The sequence below is a fragment of the Chaetura pelagica genome, unplaced genomic scaffold (genome assembly GCF_000747805.2).
Source record: "Chaetura pelagica isolate M959 unplaced genomic scaffold, ChaPel_1.0 scaffold37, whole genome shotgun sequence".
Classification (NCBI taxonomy): Eukaryota; Metazoa; Chordata; class Aves; order Apodiformes; family Apodidae; genus Chaetura; species Chaetura pelagica.
Genome location: NW_009954567.1, coordinates 1646258 through 1661098, shown reverse-complemented (window position 1 = coordinate 1661098; position 14841 = coordinate 1646258).

Genomic DNA, 14841 nt, shown 5'->3' with positions numbered 1-14841 from the left:
GCCCCAAGGGGCTGCCCCAGCCACAGAGAGGAGCCCAGCTGGCACTGCCCTGGAGATGGCTCCTCAGCAGAAGGTGGGAGCTATCCCATGGCAGTCCATGCCCAAGTTACCTCAGCAAGCAGCAGTCATCTTGACTAATTTAAACCCACTGACTGCATTTGGAGATGCACAATAGCCATCTGGACAACATCCTGGGCAACCCGCTTGAGCAAGGAAGTTGGACAAGATGAACTCCAGAGGTCCCTTCCAGTCACCACTATTCTGTAATGCTGTAAGATCTTAAGATCTGTCAGTTCCTCATGAAGACTTGCATAACTTGTATAACTCTAGGTCAGCTACTGATAAAATTCCTAAAAATGACAACATGACCAAGTGCATCCACTGCTCTTATTGTGGATTGCAGAACCAGAATAAAATAAGAAATTTTAAAACTCAGAAAATGTAGTTCAGCATACTTAGACAAACACTGTCAGCTGGTGTTGGGTCCAAGAAAATCTTTAATTTCTATACAAATATAGTTTTAGTAAAGATCCCAGTAGGAATGGAAATATTTTCTTGAGGAGTTGTAAAGAAAAATGGCTTAATTAAGCTGCCCGTGAATGACTGAAAGTCAAATTTTACTCTGGCACATGTGAGCTTTGCAGTTTACATAATCTGTCTGTAGTAATACTAGAGTGATCCAGAAACAAAAGTGAAAATTTCTCAAATATCAACATGAAAGTGCTTAAAATCAGTAAGACATGAAGCGAGTTACTTTCATTGCCCAATAAACAGGGAAGAAATTGAAGCTTTAACAGCTGCAGTTAGTAAGTTACAGCAACAGTGGTTAAAAAAAATAAATTCTTTTGTCCCTACTCTTTATTTTATTGATGTGACCAGCATTGATGTTTAGGAAATAATACAGTAAATAATGTCAACACAAAGCTAAATATTACAAAAGTGTATTTGCATTCCATTTAGAAAACATCTGATACATGAAAGCCAAGAGCTGCTGATTGCTGCTTTTGTTTCCCAAATGTAAAGTCATGCACATTGCAAGGTCTACAAAAACAACAAACAAACATGATGAGTTTATTGAACTAAGTGTTCACTTTAACCCCAGAATATATTAATCTGTGTGTATAAACACTGTGTGAGTAGAGCTTTCTGTTTCTTAATAACACACTGGTTTTTAGGCCTTTGGGAACACTACCTCTGATTCCTTTGCACAGTAAGCCAAATAACTCTCAAACATGAATACAAATCACATATTACAGGGCAGGGAGGGGGGGTTGGCAGGGGAAAGACCTTTTTGAAAAGTCCTGGAAATTGAAACCACTGGTCTTGCACTGTGTGCACATGGCTACCATGATAGTGGGGATCAGTCTCTTGCCTCTAGTAGAAAGAGAGAGACGCAAAAGCTTAGTTAGAACTTGATATGACTATTTCTGTTAAAGGACAATAAAAAATGCTTTTATAAATACATTAATAATAAAAGCAGGGTCAGGGAAAATCTCCATTCCTTACTAGATGAGGGGGAGGAACATAGTAAACGGAGGACAAAGAAACGGCTGAGGTACTTAACACCTTCTTTGCCTCAGACTTTAGCAAAAAGACTGGTTATCTTCAGGGCAACTGGCCTCCTGAGTTGGTTGACAGGGAATCCCCCCCCCTGTAATCCAGGAGGAAGTAGTTAGGGACTTGCTGTGCCACTTAGATCCCAACAAGTCCATGGGTCCAGATGGGATTCATCCTAGGGTTGCTGAGGGAGCTGGTGGAAGAACTGGCCAAGCTGCTCTCCATCATTTATCACCAGTACTGGCTGACTGGGGAGGTCCCAGATGACTGGAGCTTGGCCAATCTGATGCCCATCTACAAGAAGCGCCAGAAGGAGGATCCAGGGAACTATAGGCCTGTCAGCCTGACCTCGGTGACTGGCAAGATTATGGAACAGATCATCCGGAGGGCCAACAAGCAGCATGTACAAGACAACCAGGGGATCAGGTCCAGCCAACATGGGTTCAGGAAAAGAAGGTCCTGCCTGACCAGTCTCATCTCCTTCTATGACTGGGTGACCTACCTAGTGGATGAGGGGAAGGCTGTGGATGTGGTTCTACCTTGACTTCAGCCAAGGACTCTGACACAGTCTCCCACAGTATCCTCCTGGAGAAGCTGGCAGCCCATGGCTTGGACAGGTGCCCCCTTTGCTGGGTTAAAAACTGGTTGGATGACCAGGCCCAGAGAGTGATGGTGAATGGAGCTGCATTCAGCTGGTGTCTGGTGACCAGTGGTGTCCCCCAGGGATCAGTGCTGGGCCCAGTGCTATTCAACATCTTTAGTGATGACCTGGGTGTGGGGAAGCCAGGGGGGAGTGTTGATCTGCTGGAGGGCAGGAAGAAGCTGCAGAAAGATCTGGGCAGGCTGGGTCAATGGGCCAAGGCCAATGGCATGAAATTCAACAAGACCAAGTGCCAGGTCCTGCACTTTGGCCACAATAACCCCAGGCAGAGCTACAGGCTGGGGGAAGAGTGGCTGGAAAGTAGCCCTGCAGAGAGGGACCTGGGAGCGCTGGTTGACAACCAGTAGAACATGAGCCAGCAGTGTGCCCACGTGGCCTGGAAGGCCAATGGCATCCTGGCTTGTATCAGGAATAGTGTGGCCAGCAGGAGCAGGGATGTGATTCTCCCCTGTACACTGGTGAGGCCTCACCTCCAGTACTGTGTGCAGTTCTGGGCCCCTCACTTCAAGAAGGATATTGAGGTGTTGGAGCAGGTCCAGAGGAGAGCAACAAGGCTGGTGAAAGGAGTAGAGTGAAATTCTTATAGGGATAGGCTGAGGGAGCTGGGGTTGTTTAACCTGGAGAAGAGGAGACTCAGAGAAGGACCTTCTCACTCTCTTCAACTACCTGAAGGGAGGTTGTAGTCAGGTATTGGTCAGGATCTTCTCCCAGGCAACTAATGACAAGATGAGAGGGCATGGCCTAAAGCTGCACCAGGGGATATTTAGGTTGGATATTAGGAAGTACTTCCTCATGGAGAGGGTAATTAGACATTGGAATGTACTGCCCAGGGAAGCGGTGGACTCACCATCCTTGGAGTTAAGGAAAGACTGGATGTGGCACTTATTACCATGGTCTAGCTGGTGTGGTGGTAGTAGGTCATAGTCTGGACTTGATGATCTTAAAGGTCTTTTCCAGCCTCTCTAATTCTGTGATTCCCTAGTAACCAGCAAGAGGATAAGAGGACAAGGTCTCAAGTTGTGCCAGGAGAGGTTTAGACTGGATATTAGAAGAAACCTCTTTACTGAAAGGGTTATTAAACATTGGAAATCGGCTGTTCAGGGTGCAGGTTGAATCACCATCCCTGGAGGTGTTTAAAAGACATGTAGATGTGGTGCTTAGGAATATGGTTAGCACTGGACTCAGTTAGGTTAATGGTTGGAATTGATCTTTTCCAGCTGGAACAATTATGTGATTCTGTGACCTCACAAGTGACTCCCAGTGGCAGCTTCATGCCCTGTAGTGCTCCTCCTGTCTGGGAAACACGTGGAAGAGGGAGAGACCAGCCCCATCACATTATAGAGAACAGTTCAAAAGTTACTATGTGGTATAGTATATACCAAAAATTACAGTGACCAGCACAAGAGCTATCCACTGGCACAGGTGCCACCTTCGGGTTCTTAAGGAGGCAGCATAGCATGATTACCCCTAATTTGCTCTTCCAGGTCCTCACTCAGATTTACTCAGTCCTTGCCTACCACATTTGAAAAATAACCTGTGAGCACTTAAGCCTCAGCAGAGTTTATATTTTGCTTCACCGAGGCAAGGTTTCAATCAGTAACAAACACAGAAACTAATTTGTTGTAACTCTTGGAAGTAGCCCCAGCCTGGGTGGAGGACAAGGATACATTCTGCTTACACAAGGAGCACATGCTGCAGTCAGATGCTCCTGTGAACATCCTTCCTCGTGTTTTTCCAAACCAGGCACCTTCAGCAAACCTGCGTCTCTGTTTACTGCAGGGTATCTTTGGATACCTGGACCATAGTGCCTATAACAACAACAGTTGTAAGCTTCTGAGCAGTGTGTCCTTTAACAGGGAAAGCAGAAACAATGAAACAGCCCGTGGAAAATGAGAGTTCAAAAAGAAACTAAAGACCAAAGCAGGATCTGTTCTTGGAGTTCTCACACAGCTTAAAAATTAAACGTATATGCATATGCACACATGAACATGCATTGGCTTTAAAGAGTTTTCTCTGAAGTAAGAATTTAAAATCAGCAAACCTGCAATGTACAGTTTTGATTTTTTAATAGATTTCAAACTCCAACAGAATGTTAAAAAATATTTAGCAAAAAAAAAAAATCTAAAAAAAAAAAAAAAGTATATTTCCTACTTAAAACTCTTATCTCCAAAACATACTGCATCCTATGTTGGATCATATGGTGACATTTAAGAGGTGGTGGCTCAGTTCTTCTACATTTCATCTTGCTTTATTGTCCATTTCCTCTAGAAAAGAGTGATGAGTACACCCAGTGTGTTCACTCAAACACTCACTGCCCTTGCAGCTGAATGTTCACATTTTTTGTATGTTTTATGTATTCTGCTTTTACCTGTAGAGCAAAATAGGCTACAAAATGTGCTTTTCTAGAAAAAGGAATCACTTTTCCATGTGTTACAGGCAATGGAAATAATTTTACGGGACTGGAGCTCTCAGATTTTTTTCTGCCTCACAGCTCTCACCTGAGCTGGCTACTGCCTTCTTACAGCAGCATGCACATCCCATCTTGTGCAGCTGTAATCACCATGTGTGAAAGATGGAACCTGCTGTGCCTCTGGCACAATCAGGAGAATTCCTCAGCTTTGAAACACTTCATGACATTGCTACAGAATGAAGGGAGAACAGAACTCTTCTTAGAAGGCAAAAGAGTGACTGAAGGATTGGTGAAAGACGAGGGCACAGGGCTTCTTTTAAATGACTGTTTGAAGGTGTGTTTTGTGGGGGTTTTTTGTAAAGGACTGAAAATCCAGGCCCTGATTTAAATGGTGAATAAAGCGAAGGCTTGCAAGAGAAATAAAACAAAAACTCATGAGTATCTTATCACCTTAGCTCAAGTCAAGGTGTGGGCAAATGGGGGAATAATTCCTCTACTACAGAAATAACATGAATTAGACCTGTGGATTTATTTTCCCCTCTTGGATGAACACCTGTTTTTGTTTTCCAAGAACCTGGAGACAGCAGGAAGCTTTATTTAACTTGGACCAGTTCCAGGATAAAAGCCAGACTCTTCTCCTTCAGTTGCATGTCTTACTGTAAAAGAGCTCTGTACTGTGTAAATATATGACCTTTGATTTTGATCTATAAAAATCCTAAAGCAGCTTTCTAACTCCGCACATCTCTGTTCCCTAAGACAGAGGGATATGCCCACAATGGCAAACACAGAACCAAGGATATAGGTAGCATTTAACCCAGGATGAAAACACCTGCAGCATCTCTTACCCAATTGGTGTGACAACAGAGGAAACTACCGAGAAGCCTTGTCTTCTTACCTGAGCAAGAGAAGCAGAGTATCACCTCACATCCCACACACAGGCTAGCACATTAACACATTTTATTTACTAATTCCTTTAGGTCTGGATAGTTTAAAAAATAAAATAAAAATAAATAAATAAATAAAAAAGATCTAGTTAATTAAGTCTAAGCCCAGTCTAAAATCAAGTTTAAACCCAGTCATGAAGTTTTGTTTTCAACTACAGGATCTGTCACTCCCACTAATGAAGAGGAATGGAGTTGCTACCCATCTTTGAAAAATGAGGCAATTGCATGTCAAAATAAGGGTGCTTCACTTTAGTTACCTAGATTTGAAGATTTTGTCCAAAAGCCACCAAAACTTGGTATAAGTGCTCATGGCTCATTTTCAAGAAGCATGCATCAGCATCAGAACTACAGTGCAGGAGAGAGGAAAACTTCTTATAAATACCCAGTGGAAAAAGAAAACTCCTCTAAGTGACCTTCATGTTGCAGACTTTAAAAAGGCATCTCTTCCCAACTCTGACAAGAAGCAGTCTATCTGCAAATAAGTAAATGAGAGCATGTCTCAACCTTTTCTTCCTCTAGTGTCAACTTCCTGTGATGGGCAGAATCAGAATGAGCCTTTTCCTGTTGTCCATTTTAACTGCTGGGTTTTTTAAGCAAAGAAAACCTGCCCTATTGTGAACACTCAACACTGATAGAGTCACTTCTGAAAAGAGGCCAAGTTTTGATTGAGAAACATCAGCCTTCTCCAAACCCAACTGCAAAGTTTCAGGCAGCATCACTGAAGCCCAGGAATGCAAACAACAATCTTCAAACAGGAGATTTAGTCCAGGGGAGTTCTTATCTTGGCCTTTCTTTGAAGAAATGTTTGTGTATGCACTGAGTATGTAGCTAGAAGTACAACAGAACTGTCTTTCTTTCTTTGATTTACAGCATACCTATATATGCAGCCAGTTCTGCTTATGAACACGTACAGCTAAACTCCAACCTACAACAGGAAGTTATTTCAGTCATTTCATTAGTATAGTCACAAAATACACCAAGGTAGAGCAGTTCTATGAACAATAAAATTGTCTCTGAGTGTAGGGACCGGTATAGCAAAGTGTCAAGAAAACTTAGAGTACTTAGTTACACTAGTTTAGAGAAACAGATTAACTAATAATAGTTGCACAAAATCTGCGAGTACAGCAGGAAGAGACCAGACAGACAAAGATCTCCAGCACCCTCTTCTGGTTCCTACAGCCCACAGGCATGATCGCAACTTGAAACCTTCCTTCTGCTTGAAAGACGTTGCTAGACAGTTAATACTCACCTAGATATGAGCTAATGGGATGCCAGTGCTCTCAGCAGCACTAGAGTGAACAACAAAAGACAACTTATTGTTTTGAAAAATTCAGGAAGAATGTTGTGATGTGTTCCTGTGAGTCTGAGCAAATCTTTTAATTTGCACTACCATACTTTTTAGAAGCCATAGATACAGTGCCAGAACTTTAATGTACCACACAATGCACACACACTGGGAAAAACTGCTTACAAAAGATGGATGGGAGAGACAATTCACATGCAATACCATCCAAGAGCAAGGCAGAGATCAGAGTTCCCTGAGTTTCCAAGGTTCCTCATTTCCTTCAATTCACTTTGGAAGGTAAGGGCAGAGCAGGTCAGACAACTACTCTAGTAAGGAAGTTTTTAACGACATTTCACTATCCTCCAGAGACAGCAATGGAAGACAGTATAAGGATGCCTTTTTCAAACCTGACTGCATGGATGACACAATCCAGCATCACTGGCCAAAGACAGGTTCTGTCCTCCTGAAGCCAAATGAAAAGTGTCACACTGATTGGGAATGTCTACATTGCAGGGGACTCAAAAACATGTTTCATGTAATCAGAAGGAGATACTTGGAAGAAGCCAAAGATGGGAGAAGAACCTGTGCATCATCACCCTGAGACAGGTGGAGCAGGATGGTGCTGAGGTCACAGATGAGGCTGCTGCTGACTCAAGAGCTGGGTAGATGAGAAAATTACCAGTGAAGAATCTTGATACATAAGAAGAACAGGTTATACTTTAAGAGTTGTTCTGCAGTTAAGATCTGCAAAAGCTAGAAGCAGTAATGAGAACCCACAGATAGTGAAAAATTGAGAAACACAACATACCAATAATTAGGAATGGAAGAGTGAAATGGTCAGAAGATACTATTTAAAAGTAAAAAATGGAAATCAGGCCATTCATTGGGAAGTTTGTTCTCTTGGAAAAGCATTTGTTGCCATTCACTTTTATTCCTGTCATGTTGGTGTTTCAGGTCATCACTGTCGATAGCTCTGAGGTCTGGGACACACAACATTGGGCAGCTTCTTCCTCTTGGGGATCAGCTATTTCAAAAACAATCAGCAGCAGCTCATCTCTGTTCTCTCTGGACACATCATGGTCTTTTCTCCCTGCAGTCACTAGAGCTGCCCCAAAGCCCAGATTTGCATCACTTTGCACAGAGCTAAGGCCCAGAACACAGCTTTGAGGGACAACCATACAGAGGCATTGGTCAAGCAGCTGGAGAGGAAGGTCACCTGGCGTGGCCAAGGACTGATATTAACCTACGGCCTTGCCAAATTAAGCCAAAAATAAGGTGACCTAACTACCCCTCTGTGGTCAAGCATAACCTGCATGAAGCAGAGATGATACCATCCAGGTGCCAGTCACAGGAGAGTTTTGCAGGAGGATCAAGTTCATGCTGAAGAAGTTCCTGGAAACAATAACTTACTCAAGAGCAGCAAGGACAGCTGGACACCCAGGCAGAAAGGCCCTCCCCACATTCTGAGCCCAGCTGCTATTCACCACACCATTAGAGACCATGAAAACCAGCCACAAGCAGAACCATTAACTCCACATGCATCGATACCTGATGATGACAGCAGCCAGAACACGGCTGCAGCTGGGCACCACTAACGTGGACAGATGTTATGGAATAGCCTTCCTTGGTCCGCACAGGCTGTACCCACAGTGCTCCCTGCATGCCAAGCAGAGAATGGGTTGTCCTGCTCCCCAGCCACACTGGATTATCCCCCTCAACTCCCAGTAGAGCCAAGACAGTATTTGACCCCTAACACCCTGCAGCTTTGCCAAAAGAGCCATTGTTTCAAAAGTAATAAAAAATGTTTCTTCTTTGTTGAGCCCTTCTACATATTAGTTAATTAAGTCTGTCCTATTTGTTTGGCAAATCCCAACACGGTTGCTCCACATAGCAGAGATGGGGTTTTATAATTTTTTAACAGTTAACAGTGAAGCAGTTACAGAACTGGGCTTTTCTGCTCACTTCCATCCACACACATCCTTCAGACACTGCCCAGCAACTCACCACTCACCCAGAGCTGTTTCGCCCACATTTCCACCGCTTGCTTCCAATTTTACTACTTGACAGGGCTTAAACACCATTAAAGCACTCAGGCACCACTTTACCAGCTTGCAGGTCTTTGCTGCTGGCACCAAGTGCTAAGAAGCCCTCCAGCTCAGCATGTTTCTGAGTTCCCCAAGCCCTGCTGAGACCCACCCACATAGCACCCATAGCTCCTGCAGTCAGTGCAGCACCAAGACCTCACTGGCCACTCTCAGTGCTCTCCTCCAGAGGCCAATTTGCTTACTCAGCCCCACCAGACAGCTCAGGGCCACCTGGGAGGAAAGGAGCTGCTCCTGATCCATGACTGCAGCACTGCTGAAGTTCCTGTATTCAGCAGAGCCAAGCTGCCCATTCTTAATTTTACTTAGCTGTTTCTGCTAAACACTGAACCTTTCTATTGCCTCATAAGCCATGCCTTTGAAAAGTCCTCTTCGTCCTTTGTTGTTACTACTTCCTTGGAATTTTTTTTTCCAGTTTCTGCTCCAGCCTTATCTCTCCACCCTCATTCCTTGAAGCCAGCTCTAGCTGGAATTGCCACCTGCCACTGGGCATCCAGGGGGAGAAGCCAGGGAGTTGTAGCAGATGGTCTCTTGCTGTACATCCTGCTCCCTCAGCCCAAGTGGGGCAGCTACTGCTACTAGCTCACAGCTTCTGCACCACAAAAGGTGCCAAACCTACACTGTAGCTGCTCAGTTGTGATGAATGCATGAGTTAAGCCAGGCTGTGCATATTTTTTTGTATTTCAGTAAGTACCAGACACATCTCCATGGAGAGCCTCCCCACTCCTGCCCTACTCGAGCAGTGAAGCACCCTTTAAATAGGGCACTTCTGCACTCCAGGTTACTTGAAAGATATCCTCATCCTCACCCACAGGACTGTGTCTGTTCCTAAAATCTCTTACAGATTTTACAGAAGATCCAGCTTTTTTTAAATCCCTTTTCAAATTTTAATTTTCCCATTCATACAACAGGAAACTATTCTAACATTAGGACCACCTTTGTTAAGCAGCAAAAGAAAGGTATTTAAATGAAATTAAGGTCAAGCACTTGCAAGATGAGAAATACAGAACCTGGCTAGGAAACACAAGCCTATGCAACCTTCAGACCCTTGCAGACATGTATTAACTTGTTAGTCTTTAATTGCATAAGCACATACCATTCATCTGGCAGGACACCTGCTGTAATCAGTATTTTGTTTTTACCTGTTTAACACATCATCCATACTGTGCCCAAAATACAGAACTTCTCCCTTCCTCATAAGTGTGCCTCTGATACAGAGTCCTTCACCAACATGAACTTACTTTCCTATCTTTGTGGTTACCCAAGAGTATGGTCCATTTTTCCAAGCAAATAAATTACCAAGATTTAGACAAAAATTTTCAGAAGCATCCACAAAAATCAACATCTTGCCTGATTATTGTTAAACCTACTATGTTCTGACCAGCTTTGTGTTCTCCCAACATAAAGCAAAAGATGTAAAATCAGATAAAAGAAATAAGAGAACCACATCAAACCTCTAAATGAACCATCTAAGATTTTTACTTTCTTACAAAGCAACTGCATAATTTGAAGCTATCACACACAGCAAATGTTGGCTGTAATCTTCTAACACAAGACAAGCCACAGAGACTGGAACCCCTTCACTGGAATGAGAAGACAAGACTCTGGCTTTCAGATATATGATCTGGATAAAAACACATTCTTTTCAGAATTACGATCTTGTGCCTCCTCCTGTTTGCTCCCATTTATTCTTGCCACTGGGATTCCTGTCCCTTCATTTGCCATTGAATTCTCCCCAGTTTTAGCACCTTCAGCCTACCTGCTGGGTTCTGCCAACCTACAGCTGCAGCCCCAGTGACCTGGTCAGCCAGGAAAAAACTGGTCCAAGAAAATTAAGTATTTGGCAGGTAGGTAACTGAGAATAGATCCTTACAGTGAAAGCATAAGGTAGTTACTATAACCACAGCCAGTTACCACCAGTTCCACCTGCAACAATGTGTTCATTTTTCAGCAGTTTTATCAAACAACAGACTAAAAATTGAATTATTCTAATTTACAGTTTGACTGGAATACTAAGATATTTCCACATGGCATTTTCAGAATAACTGTTTCATATAATGGTTTGGGTTGGAAGGGACCTTAGCCTCAACTAAGAAAGTATTTTTATTCTGTACAAAGATTATTTGTGCATGCCCACTTCAGAGGTGGACAATGAAAAAAAAATCCGAGGCAAACACTCCTGGGAGGACCTAGTAAAATACCTGTGTAATTTACACTTAAATACTCAAGCTTCTTTTTTGAAACAGCTTTCCAATGCAAAGTATTTCTCAGCTTTTGGTGATTACGTACTTGCAGCTTATCATAAACAATGGCTTGATTCAGTAGGCTGTTCACAGAATATGACAACTCCTTACATACTGTCTCACTTCAAACATTATCCTTTCAAAGAGTATACCTTGTTACCTAAAGCAATGTTATAGGAAAAAAAAGCTAACTGGTAACTGATGAACTGGCCTTCTGCCTGGCTATCATTTAAGTTCTGTATATCCTGGGCAAAAAACAAAATTCTACTCATTACAAGAGCCACCAAGAACACCAACTGGTACAAATGGCAAGCATAGAAAACAAGTTATTGCTAACAATCCTATAATGTCCCCTTCTATCACATTCAAATTGTGTGCGCACATGTATGCCAGATGCCTCAAAGCTCCATCATTTTTCATCTGCTCATGGTGCAATCACTCAAGCTCAGACAGGATGCTCACTAACTTGCTAAGGATAGTTCCCCTCCACCAGTCTTGCAACAGGAATCGATCAGAGATGGAAGATGCAAAGAGAGAATAGCACAGAGCTTCTAGACATCAAGCTATCACATAGAACAAAGAGTAAGAACTGAGAGGAAGCCACAGTACCAAAGTCACCATACTAGAATGAGCAGGATCAGAGATGTACATCATGTCGTGCTATTGGCTGTATGACTGATAGGAGGAAAAGCTTCATCCCTTTCTGCCACCCCAACTGTGAGAACACTAAGGCAACAGAGAACACTGTCTGGCTTCAGTGAAGGCCAGGAGCTGTTGGTATCAGATGCAAAGAAGCCTGTTTCAGGATCTATATGCTTAGAAGACTGTAACTTCCAACCCAACACATTCTATGACTCTATGACAACACATAGCCAGTCCAGTAATCCAGCAAAACCAATAGCTCAGGCCACAAGGCTGCTTCAAGCTCATCTTTCAAGTATTTGGAATTGCTTGCATCAGGTCTCAAGTCAGACTGCTTTCTGGTGGAGAGGAAGGAGTTTGCTCTCCTTAGTTTCCCAACACCTTGTTCAGCACCACCAAAACCATTTAGCTCCCCACACTTCCTAAGGGGAACTTGGGTTCTCTCACACTGACCCAAGCTCTCTCAGCCTCATTTGCTGATGCTTCTCTGGACATCCCCAGTCATGCCAATTGCCAAAAATACTCCCTCCCACTCCAAGATGTATCTTTGACCTGGATAGGATAGGAAAGTAAACGAGCATTTGCCATCAAGTGTGGAACATGATTTGTAACAATCATTCTATTACCAGGGGAATAAATGTCTGCATACCAAGAATGTGTCCAAGGAAGACGAATGCAGAATGAAGCCTAGATAGCAACATACTCTCAGGTATCTTTATAGGGATTTAAGAAGTGCATGCCACTACAGACCCAGCATGATCTCACATCTCCATCAGATTATCAGATCTGCGTAAGAGACTGCAATGGAAGCAGGCTTTGGTAGGCACTGCATTCAGTAGCAGAGCAGTACACTCCGCTGACTAACTTATTGAAGATAAGAATTTCTCTTTAGTCTGTCTAAAGTTCTTTCCCAGATGGCAACATACTAAGGCACAGACTCCAGAAATCACTTAAAAACCTCTGAGCAAGTATAAACCTGTAGAGACAGAAGAGAGTTTCTATTGGACACCCATAACTCACACAGTGCCAGACTGCCTTGCAAACGGCTGCCAGTGCTGGGTTAGTAAATGCATTGCCAGCTACCTCCAGTGAAGGCTGGAGAGAAATCCAGGGAACGAAACAAATTAATAACATGCCTATGAATAACAATATGAAGAAAGCTGACCAGCTAGCCAGCATGTTTATCATCTTAATGAACCAGTAATTCTTGGTGTGTAACAGCAATAATCCTTAATCAGACCAAAAGTTTCCTGCAGCTTCAGCCACTGCCTAGCAGCAAACACAAAACAGGGAAAAACAAAGACATCCTTGACTAAACTCTCCTTCCAGTTTCTGGTAGCCAACAGTTTAAATGTATCTACTGAATGTATCTATCTAAGAAGAAGCGTAATAGTTGAGGTCCCTATCATAACTAAAGCCGATTTCTGCCTCCCCTCCAGGCAGTTGCCATGGACAACAAACATCTATTTCCTTCACTCTTTGTAACACTTCTCAAAGATGACAAGCAGCAAAAATCTACTTCAGAATCTTGACTGGGTCCAATATGTATCAAAGGACAACTTTACTGTAATTAACACTCTTTTCAGGAGAGCCAACTAGCTTCTCTTAGCAGTTAAGAGAGAAAAAGGCCCTGTAGAAGACAGTGAGGAAGGCTTCTGGTCACTCTACATGAGGTAAAGAATTCTCAGCTCCCTACCATGAACACAGGTACCCTCCATACCAGCAGCACACACAGAGGGCTCATCCCTCACTCGTGGCAAATCTGAAAATCAGTTAGTGACTCATCACTCATCTTGGCTTTTGAAGAAGGATGGAAAACGGAACCCAGTAGATATGGTTCTTGCCAATAAATGCAGGATTAAGAGGAGAAATGGCACTGACTGCAAATCATACAGCAGTGCCATGTCTGCATTACTGTCATTGGCATCAGGCTCTTTCACCCCAGCACAGACAATCTTCAGCAGACAATCTTTAATATCCAAAGCTTGTTGTAACCTACCAAGGAAATGGGTAAGCTTAGTCCACCACCTTCTTAAGCCTGTAACACAGACTTCCTTATGGGCGTTTAATTTGCTCAAGCGCAAAAACAAGAGCGGGACTGGTTTATTTACAACAAAAGAGTAAAGCAAATGAATATCAAAGCTTCTCCACTTCCATACTGCTGTGAAGGACAAAACTGAACTAACAGCAGCAGATAACCATCTAACCTACAGCTACACAGAATGACATGTCTCTGAACTAGTAGAACAGATCACTGTATAGGACTAGAACTGAATCCACAGGCATCAGCTGGCTAAGGCTATGAGCCTGCACAACATGAAATCACAGTATCAAACATACCAGGCTTCAGAAAGGCAAATACAGTGTAGTAGGAATACAGAGTAATTCTGTCACATGAAGAGAGCCAGGACAGACAACAAAGCAGACACAAGAGAAGCCACACACTTACGAAGTTACAAAGGCTATAAAAGTATTTCATTCCACAAAGTAAAACTGCTGCTAAATTCCTGCTACCTTCTACAATAACAGCTCGTTGTAATGGTGCTTCTGCTACCAGTTTCAAGACATAAACTAGCAAAACATAAGTACCAAGTATTCCTGGTAATTCTACTTTCTCTTAACAAGAATTACAACCTCAATGTTTCCCACATCTATACAGATAGCATAGCACAGTTCTTCTGTAAGTGTAGTATCTTCCCAAAAGGTTAATTACAGAGGCAACACTTGTTACTACACTGAATAAACCAGAGGAAAAAAAAGTCTATATCCCACTTGAAGAAATACCAAGGCAAAAAAATTTCACTTAGTAATAGAAATTTAGTATTCACATACCACTAATTATGACAGGCAGAAGATTCTGTTGATAGGATGTGGAAATCAAAAAGGGAGTAGACCACACCAAGGTCTTAAAAGTTACTAAAGAAAACCAAAGGAGGAAAGAGGAAGGAGAAAGGTGTGAAAGGTATACAGTCAGGAAAGACTGCATTACTGACAGCT